General features: G+C 40.6%; 1 protein-coding gene across 1 annotated transcript in view; it reads left to right on the top strand.

Moving 5' to 3' along the window:
- Window positions 1-2243: 2243 nt before the first annotated feature.
- The window catches only part of LOC124014045 (AF4/FMR2 family member 4-like), a 30302-nt gene continuing 21910 nt past the window's right edge, over window positions 2244-10635 (top strand). The window contains exon 1 of the mRNA XM_046328719.1: window positions 2244-2533. The gene's annotated coding sequence lies outside the window, so the exon portion shown is untranslated. The remainder of the gene's footprint in view (window positions 2534-10635) is intronic.

Here is a 10635-nt window from a genome sequence, read left to right as displayed (position 1 = left end):
AGGTAGTGTAGAGGGTAGTGAATGGATCTCTTGGTGTAACGGCTAAGATGTTAGGATGATTCAAGTTCCAGTTTGTTACCCCCAAATTTGCTGCAATATCATGTTGTAGCAATCTTAAATAAAATGGCTACAATTCCATAAGGCAGTGTTTCCCAACTCCGGTCCTCGAGTACTCCCAACAGCACAACTGATTCAACTCATTTAGGGCTTGATTAGTTGACAAGTTGAACGAGGTGTGCTTGTCTGGGGCTACAACACATATGTGCTGTTGGGGGTAGTTGAGGAGTTGGGGAACTGCAGTAATGTGTTGGACTTAGTCCTGATCAGGCCACCCCTGGGTAAATATACTTTTAATCTGTGATCTGAGTTTGAGTCCTGATCGGTGGGATGGCACTCCAATGGGCCTAAGGTCAGAAAACATAACACACAAGTTGCAAAACATAATGAAGCCTATGACCTGTTTGAGGTCACATGATTTTCTCTTATTGAAGTATGGTGGAGGTGTGTGGGACCTACGACTAGAATGTTTGCAGGGTTTTTGAGGCGACACAACAAGGAGGAAAGTGTAAGAAAATAACAATTTGAACAGTTTGCTACTATAATGGATGAGCTGAAAAAGTGTGAAGATGTGGAAATGGACAGCGAGTAAGAAGGAAAGGAACATCGGACCCAATAAAAACCCTATAATAACCCAATCACAAATCATTAATGGCTCGATCACAAGATAACACCGTTGAAGGTAATATATTTATAATATAATAATAATAATATATGCCATTTAGCAGACGCTTTTATCCAAAGCGACTTACAGTCATGTGTGCATACATTCTACGTATGGGTGGTCCCGGGGATCGAACCCACTACCCTGGCGTTACAAGCGCTATGCTCTACCAACTGAGCTACAGAAGGACCACGAGCTGGCCAAACTGAGAAATCTTAAGCGCTGTTGAATATGTCAATACTGCAAGAGGGAAGCACTGTTGGGAAGAAGATTGGTGTAATGTACAGTAATAAAAATAATGTACTACGAATTACCTGTGGTGGCAGGTGGCTGAAGATGCCCAAGGTCGAGCCTCGTCCTGATGTTGATAAAGATGATTCTGGCCCAGTGAGATTTATGGGGAGAATGGATTCTTGCAGTCTTGCTGATCCATTTGTGGTGTCAGGTTGGGTGACACCACATAATGTGTAGTATCGGTGGAAACAGTTGTGTGTGCGGCAGGTAACCTAGCGGTTAAGAGTGTTTGGGCGAGTAGCTGAGAGGTCACTTTGTCGAATCCCCGAGACGACTAGGTGAAAAATCTGTCTGTATCCTTGAGCAAGTCACTTAACCCTAATTGCTCCCGTAGGTCGCTCTGATAAGAGCATCTGCTAAATGACTCAAATTAAAATGTAGAATGTGTTAACTGTAGGGATACCCATGGTCAGAATTGTCTGGTGGGAGAAACGCAGGTTGAGTTTGCCAGGATCAGAGTAGTACAGGTGTCATATGCTGATGCAGTGAAAATGAGAGGAAGACTGATACAGGGCATGAGGCCTAAAGAGAGTGATAGGAATAATGTGTGCTTCAGTAAGGTTGGTTTCTGAGCTTTTATAGCCATGGTTATCAGCTGTACCACAGAAATGGAAGGTCAATCACAGAGAATAGATGTGGTGGTGGCAGCTGCAGAGAAGTACTTGGGTACTGTGTACAAGACAGTAGTTTTGGAATTGTTAGTTAGATTACTTGTTGGTTATCACTGCATTGTCGGAACTAGAAGCACAAGCATTTCGCTACACTCGCATTAACATCTGCTAACCATGTGTATGTGACAAATAAAATTTGATTTGATTTGATTTGTGTATGAGATTTTACTGTAGATGGGTTACAGGGTGTTTTGAACGATTTTGTCCCGTCAAATAGGGCCAAGTAGTGGAATAGTGGTGAGTTAAAAAAAAAATTAGTGTAGGTTTAGTTGGTAGGGCAACTAACCAATCATACTCCAGTACAGTAGGAAGCGGTGTATGCAACACCTTTCAGTTGGTTGCGACCCGACAACAGACATTTGAAGAAGAAGACGCCTGGGTCAAATGATTAAATTCGTTGAACGCATTCAGAATAACTTCCTTTTAGCAATTTTATTGTCTGATTAATTAATTCATTGATGTATCTATTAAAAACACAATAACAATATGACTTTCTAAAAATAGTATTCATGATCCGAATCCTGAGAATACGCCATGATCACGTGATCAAGTTTAGGGAACCGAATTCATCCCAGCTGCTGGCTTTCATGCATCTACTCATCGCTGCCTAGTTAGGCACCTTGCTAGCTTTTGTTACAAAAATGGATAGAAAAAATAATGACTAATTATTTTGCTGATATCACAGCAATACTTGATAGAGGATGTAGCCTGTTCACACGTTTTGAGTATTTTTACTATTATTGTTACATTTTTGTCGGGTCCATTTCGTTAACTGGAAAGTGGAAAAGACAAAGAGAAAGGGCTTTCCAATAGCTATAATGGTTTGGGCCTAAAAAGAAGACAAGAGGTAATAAACAACTAACATTAGTTCAAATGTTTACTGTTATACTAGTTAGCTGTTATGGTAACAATTTATTTGCATTGCAATTTAGCTATTGTGTGTATATGAAAGGTGGCTAGGTTGCCAGTAATATCGAGCAAGTGGTAGTTACTATTAGCGAGCAACAGGATATCTCTAGTTTACGTTGTACGTCGTTAGCCAATGCTAGCAAGCTAATTACCAATCCATGGTCACGTCCCATTGAAAGTTTTCGTACCGTTGACAATGTTATTCAAATGTTAACATTTGTTGACAGAATCAAGTCTTTTTTTCCGACTTTAAGGGGAACATATTTAATTTACATTTGTGGTTATTGTAGTTAACTAGTTGATATGTAAGTTTGCGTGGAAGCTTGGGACAACTAGCAAGTTGGCTAACGGTGTCGTTCATGAGTGTTTAGTCAACTGTCTGAAGCCGCGAGTCAGACATTCAGCGATAATCTCTCGGCATTTTTGTTTGTAAGTCGTTGAACATGTGATTTAATAAATTCACTTGTTTTATTGCAGTAAACAAGTTAGACAGGAATGTGTCCGAAGTAAATTAGTATTTTTTTGTTGTTGTAATGTTTACAACTAATAAAGTCAATACTTTGATTCTGTCGTTGCAACAAAAAAAAATATAAAAATATATCAAGGCACTCATCAGCCTTTGCCTGTAAAAAAGAGAAAAGAAAAAAGGTTTGAGAACCCTCTCTGCCTAAATGACCCACTCACTGGGTGTTGATACACAAACGAATCTATTTTTATTTGAAGGTATTTTTCTGAATTTTTATATCAAACCAGACCAATGCATGATGACGTTACATGCATCCCTGGCTTAGTGGTCATGTAGTACTATACCCTTAAAAATTTTTTTTGTGGGGGGGGGTTCCCTTTATGAGCACTGCTGTAACAATAATCATGTGTTTATTTATACTTTCTTCAATGTGAACCCCAGTGTCTTCACTTATGTCCCATTTAATTAAAAAAAGCAAAACTGAGCTAAATATCTTAATTTTTCTCCAACGACAGTTGACTTTCTGGGTCTAGGAAGCCATTTTAAGTGTTAGTGGGGGAAGGGCAAGCCTCAAGTTTTAATAGTTGCTACATAATTACACATTTCACCGAGACATGCCCTCTGGTGGCAAGCATAATTCTTGGTACAGTAGACAGTAAGTTTTAATCGTTGTTCTTGTTTCAATGTAAAGTGGGGCAGTTCTGTTTATTAACAAAATGCAATAGATAGTATAGAATAGATGGTGTATAATACAGTATATACATATGAGATAAGTAATGCGAGATATGTAAACATTCTTAAAGTGGAATTAAAGTGACTAGTGTTCCATTTATTAAAGTGGCTACTGATTTCAAGTCTGTAGGTAGGCAGCTGCCTCTGTGCTTGTGATGGCTGTTTAACAATCTAATGGCTAGAAGCTGTTTTTCAGTCTCTGTGCCAGCTTTGATGCACTTGTACTGACCTCGCCTTCTAGATGGGTGAACAGGCTGTGGCTCGGGTGGTTATTGTATGTGATGATATTTTTTACCTTCCTGTGGCATTAGTTGTTGTAGATGTCCTGGAGGGCAGGTAGTTTTCCCCCCGGTGATGCATTGTGCCCTGTGGTTGTGGGTGGTGCAGTTGCCCTACCAGGCGGTGATATAGCCTGACAGGATGCTCTTGATTGTGCACCTGTAAAAGTTAATGAGGGTTTTCGGTGACAAACCAAATTTCTTCAGCCTCCTGAGGTTGAAGAGGTGCTATTGCGCCTTCTTCATCACACTGTCTGTGTGCGTGGACCATTTCAGTTTGTTGGTGATATGTACACCGTTTAAGTTTGCTCAGTGGTGTCAGCTAACCTAACTGTTGAGGCGAAGTGTGAGCTTCTCAAGTGTGCCTTTACAGCTGAGTTATGACAGACATTTTTAGGGTATTTTATCTGGTGGTGAGTTAAGGATTTTTCAACCCTTGTAGAGTTTGTTTTAACAAATGTCATACCCGCAGATGGTCTGTCAGTGAGTGAATGTAGCCTAAATGTGTTGTTTTTTTGCATTTTTCAAGAATGCACAGGGCAATCATCCATCCAAGATGGCAAAAACTTAGACAACCCTAAGTTTAGGCTATAGTTATTTTTTTACATCTGTAAGCTTAAATAGCGGGTTTCAGGTTGGAAATAATATTGTTATTTCTCTCTGCGTTGTTGGGAAGGGCCCGGCCCGTAAGTAAGTATGTCACTGTTACATGCTGAACACACAGGCTGTGTTGCTAAAGAATTGTACACATGTTATTCAATCAAGTCTTCCAAACTGCTCGTGCGCGTCAACAAGCGTCTTGGTTCTATTTTAGATGCTTGACGTGCTGCTAGTCAAATCAAATGTACATTTACATTTAAGTCATTTAGCAGACGCTCTTATCCATGTATTTATATAGCCCTTCGTACATCAGCTGATATCTCAAAGTGCTGTACAGAAACCCAGCCTAAAACCCCAAACAGCAAGCAATGCAGGTGTAGAAGCACGGTGGCTCGGAAAAACTCCCTAGAAAGGCCAAAACCTAAGAAGAAACCTAGAGAGGAACCAGGCTATGAGGGGATGGCCAGTCCTCTTCTGGCTGTGCCGGGTGGCGATTATAACAGAACATGGCCAAGATGTTCAAATATCATCATAAATAACCAGCATGGTCAAATAATAATAATCACAGTAGTAGTCCTTCCTCTCCCATCTCCTTATTGGTTTTTAGGAGCATATACCCACATGGGTGTTTGAAAGATGAACGAGGTCCACGCTTCAGTCCAGTTGGTTGCAGTAATGCACTTTAAAGTTGGTTGCCAACCACCATATACAATTCACAGATGACTGAATTAGGAGAGATTACTAGAAACTAACTAGGTTTCCCCTTTTCTGTGGATTAATGGTCAAAGTAGAGAACACATGACTTTGTGTGACTCAATGGGTCAATATTTGTCAAAGGTCCAGAAAAAAAGGACCTTGTACATCTCAGGTAAAATAACTACTCAATGTTTCTTAAAACAAATTAGATGGCAACAGCTAGCTAAATGTCCATTAATGTTTCATATGTTATGGTCTGTCCCCAAATTAATATAGTTGGTTCAGAGTTTGTTTTGGTATTTCAACCAGCGTGTCCTGATTGCATCTGGTGCGTATAGACAAATTCCACATGCACACATGCAGAGCTGGCTTGGTCATCATGTTAGTCTACACCTGTCAGATTCGATGTGATTGCAGTCAAGGGTTGATGAAACTGCAGATTTGGCCTACCGGGTGGCAGCAAAAAAGCAGCTTCAAATCCCCGTCTCTAAAGTATTCAGACTCGACTATTAGTCAGACTCTTTAAAAAATATATATATATATTCCTACCAAAACCAGCATCTCAACCTAGATGCATTGCTGTGCATAGGGCTTCTTTATTGTTAGTCAGACTAGTTTATATTCGTATATACACTTGGTGTACAAATCATTAGGAACACCTGCTCTTTCCATTACAGCATTCACCTGGTTAGTCTATGATCCCTTATTCATGTCACTGAAGGGGAGAAGAGCGGTTAAAGGAGGCGTGTTAAGCCTTGAGACATGGATTGTGTGTTTATGCGATTCAGAGGGTGAATGGGGGGCAAGACAAACTATTTAAGTGTCTTTTGAATGGGTTATTGTAGTTGGTGTTAAGATATACAAAGTTGTTGGGTTTTTCATGCTCAACAGTTACTCATGTGCATCAGAAATGGTCCACCACCCAAAGGACATCCAGCTAACTTGACAACTGTGGGAAGCGTTGTAGTCAACATGTGCCAGCATCCCTGTGGAACGCTTTTGACACCTTGTGGAGTCCATGCCTAGAGTAGTTGAGGCTGTTCTGTGGGCAAAAGGGTGGGATGCAACTCAATATTAAGAAGTTGTTTCTAATTATTTACCTTTATTTAACTAGGCAAGTCAGTTAAGAACAATTTCTTATTTTCAATGACGGCCTTGGAACAATGTTTTCTACACTGTGCATTTTACGAACAATCTAGCCTTGTCAATTTGTTTTATGCTGCATACTGTAGGCTAGTCATAGGATAGTAGTTTGAGGCCCTTACATCACCAATGGCAAGCTCTTGGTTAAACTTATAAGCCATCAGCTGCTTCATAAGGGCTTTTCCGGTCACAGCAAAACATATGCTGCTCATTGCTTCATGAGCTCAACAGCCCATGATGCAGCATTTGTTCCTTTGGACTCTGGATACAATAAAGTTGTATGACAGCATATCATGCAAGCTACATCATAAAGTCTAGGCCTACTACTTTATGTTCAAATGTGACATGTTGTCTCTGGCTAGATAATGCTTGTTTGTTTAGTCTGTTAGTCTTGTCTGTTTAGTGAAATGACAAGAACAATCAGAGGTGGGTTTTGTTAAAGGGCAACTTTGCCATGTAACATTTGGGTTATTATGAAGTATTTGATGTCCTACACAGTTTTAGTGTAATTGTGTGATTTCATGTCTATTGACTGATGAGCGATTAGCAAAACTGGAAATGGCTTATCTGTGATGTTTTCAAGTAGGATCCCTGAGGTGACTAATAAAATGACTTATGGCCAGTCGTTTTCAGCTAGCTATCTATCTACACTTCTCAAAAAAATAAAGGGAAAACTAAAATAACACATCCTAGATCTGAATGAATGAAATATTCTTCTTAAATACTTTTTTCTTTACATAGTTGAATGTGCTGACAACAAAATCACACAAATTATCGATGGAAATACTGTAAGCACAACCCCCACCTGTGGACGTTGGGCCCTCATGGAGTCTGTTTCTGACCGTTTGAGCAGACACATGCACATTTGTGGCCTGCTGGAGGTCATTTTGCAGGGCTCTGGCAGTGCTCCTCCTGCTCCTTGCACAAAGGCGGAGGTAGCGGTTCTTCTGCTGGGTTGTTGTCCTCCTACGGCCTCCTCCACGTCTCCTGATGTACTGGCCTGTCTCCTGGTAGCGCCTCCATGCTCTGGACACCGCTGACAGACACAGCAAACCTTCTTGCCACAGCTCGCATTGATGTGCCATCCTGGATGAGCTGCACTACCTGAGCCACTTGTTGGTTGTAGACTCCATTTCATGCTACCACTAGAGTGAAAGCACCGCTAGCATTCAAAAGTGACCAAAACATCAGCCAGGAAGCATAGGAACTGAGAAGTGGTCTGTGGTCACCACCTGTAGAACCACTCCTTTATTGGGGGTGTCTTGCTAATTGCCTATAATATGCACCTGTTGTCTTTCATTTGCACAACAGCATGTGAAATTTATTGTCAATCAGTGTTGCTTCCTAAGTGGACAGAAGTGTGATTGACTTGGAGTTACATTGTGTTGTTTAAGTGTTCCCTTTATTTTTTTGAGCAGTGTATATAACTTGACTAGTTTTCTGATCATATTGGAACTCCCTGCTGTATGTTTCTCTGGTTGTCTTTGTCTAATAACATTTGCTAATATTTTAAATAGATATTCAAAAACCTACAGTCAGCTTGCATCTGTAAAAGTTTGAGGGTCTTCTAAAACAAATAGCCATGAACTCTCAGCTACATTTAAGACTGCGTTACTTACATAATCGACTTAAAACTAAGATAGCTTTAAATCAATATGTTAGTAAAAAAGAGCTTGGCGTTATTTGAAGAGTTAGGAATGATCTTACTTCCCCTTTACCATTTCGAAATGGGCCAATCTTAATTTTTTTTAAATCCATTGAATGTATAAGCATATTTTGATTTACCATTATATTTAACCAGGAAGGGCTCATTGAGATTTGAAATCTCTTTTTCAAGAGGGTCCTGGACAAGATGGGCAGCACCAAGTCATTACACAATTACAGACGAACAACATGAAAAACTACAGGTCATCGAGTAAAAAAAACATTCAATTCACAAGAGTATAAAAAAATCATAAAACGGCAAATGAAGAACATTGACAGGTCAGGGAATCAGCCTCAATCCTTCATCAATGATTTAAAAAAGAAACGGGACAAGTTCTTCCAGTTTAAAAGTATTTGTTAAGGCGCCCCAAGCCAATGGTGCAGAGTACATAAAAACCCTTTTACCAAATTCTGTTCAGACATTTGGAACAGTTAGCAGGATAAAGTCCTGCGAACAATTGACTCTCCCAAACTGCTTCTGACTGTTCACCTTAATTTTTATATTTAAAGCATCGGAAATAGTATTTCCCAAGCTGTGTTAATGGATTTGCTCAAGTCATTAATGTCCACTTAGGCCTAGTGTTTCCATTCGGAGAGTGGCACACATCCTGCTGCGCGCAGTTGAGTGGTTTCCTCAGATTTCAGCCGTTGTCGTCTCTAACGGTTTTCCAGGAATTTCATTTTCAGGCTGCCTTGGCTTGACAATGAGCAATGGAATGGGCAAAAACAAACAGAACTGGGATCAGGCTAAAGTTGACTAGGTGTCGGCTATAGACCCTTTTCACGTACACGAGACACAGATGCAAGTGATTCTTGGCGGCAGTAAGAAGGCGGCAGGTAGCCTAGCGTTTAGGAGCGTTGGGCAAGTAACTCTAACGTTGCTGGTTTGAATCCCCGAACTGACGAGGTGAAAAATCCGATGTGCCCTTGAGCAAGGCACTCAACCCTAATTGCTCCTCTTAAGTCGCTCTGGATAGGAGAGTCTGCTAAATGACTAAAATGTCAAATATAAAGCCATCGCCATTTGCAGCCATTCAACAGCCTAGATTTACATTTTTGATACTTCTAAACAAAATAACTTTTTTGGGTTCTCATGCGCTTACAATTATGTTTTGATTCTTGCTTGAACGTCACTAAGATTATATTTGGTTGTGATCTTTGCAAAATAACTGTTTTGGATGCAGCAGCAGTTAGCTAGTATGCTAACGCTCGCTGATATAGGCTGTAGCGAAAGCTAGCCAAAGATTCCATTTTACTGGTTGAAGTGTTTTTTAAAAAGTATATAATGTGGTTGATTTGCAATGTTGACACAAACATATTAAGCACGACATTCATAAGAGCCTTAAAATCCAATTATAATCCAAAATTAGTTTGAAATGCACTCATACATAGAAGCTTTTTATATATAAGAACTCACCCTTCTGCCACCAACATGCACGCATCGCCCTTGTGCTGCAATGTTTCTAAGCACAGAAAGTGGTCTATTGGTCTAAAACACTCATTGCATTCAATTAGCCTACTGGTCATAGACAAGTATTTTTAAACATCTGATTTGATAGGGCTATTTATTGGTTAGGGCATCTGAATTAGGCTAGGTTCTGGTTTCTTCTACTTCCACTCAAGTAGGTCTAGTTATTACCACCTCTACGCAGACGACACCATTCTGTATACTTCTGGCCCTTCTTTGGACACTGTGTTAACTAACATCCAGACGAGCTTCAATGCCATACGACTCTCCTTCCGTGGCCTCCAACTGCTCTTAAACGCAAATAAAACTAAATGCATGCTATTCAACCGATCATTGCCCGCACCTACACGCCCATCCAGCATCACTACTCTGGACGGCTCTGACTTAGAATACGTGGATAACTACAAATACCTAGGTGTCTGGTTAGACTGTAAACTCTCCTTCCAGACCCACATCAAACATCTCCAATCTAAAGTTAAATCTAGAATCGGCTTCCTATTTCGCAACAAAGCTTCCTTCACTCATGCTGCCAAACATACCCTCGTAAAACTGACCATCCTACCGATCCTTGACTTCATCATCTATAAAATAGCCTTCAACACTCTGCTCAACAAACTGGATGTAGACTATCGCAGTGCCATCTGTTTTGTCACCAAAGCCCCATATACTGTGACCGGTACGCTCTCGTTGGCTGGCCCTCGCTTCATATTCATCGCCAAACCCACTGGCTACAGGTTATCTACAAGTCTCTGCTAGGTAAAGCCCCACCCTATCTCAGCTCACTGGTCACCATAGCAGCACCCACTCGTAGCACACGCTCCAGCAGGTATATCACACTGGTCACCCCCAAAGCCAATTCCTACTTTGGTCGCCTTTCCTTCCAGTTCTCTCCTGCCACTGACTGGAACGAACTACAAAAATCACTGAAGCTGGAGACTCCCATCTCCCTCACT

This window comes from Oncorhynchus gorbuscha, linkage group LG02, assembly GCF_021184085.1.
Source record: "Oncorhynchus gorbuscha isolate QuinsamMale2020 ecotype Even-year linkage group LG02, OgorEven_v1.0, whole genome shotgun sequence".
NCBI classification, from domain to species: domain Eukaryota; kingdom Metazoa; phylum Chordata; class Actinopteri; order Salmoniformes; family Salmonidae; genus Oncorhynchus; species Oncorhynchus gorbuscha.
Note: the sequence above shows the minus strand (reverse complement) of the source record. Positions and strands in the feature narration are given on the sequence as shown.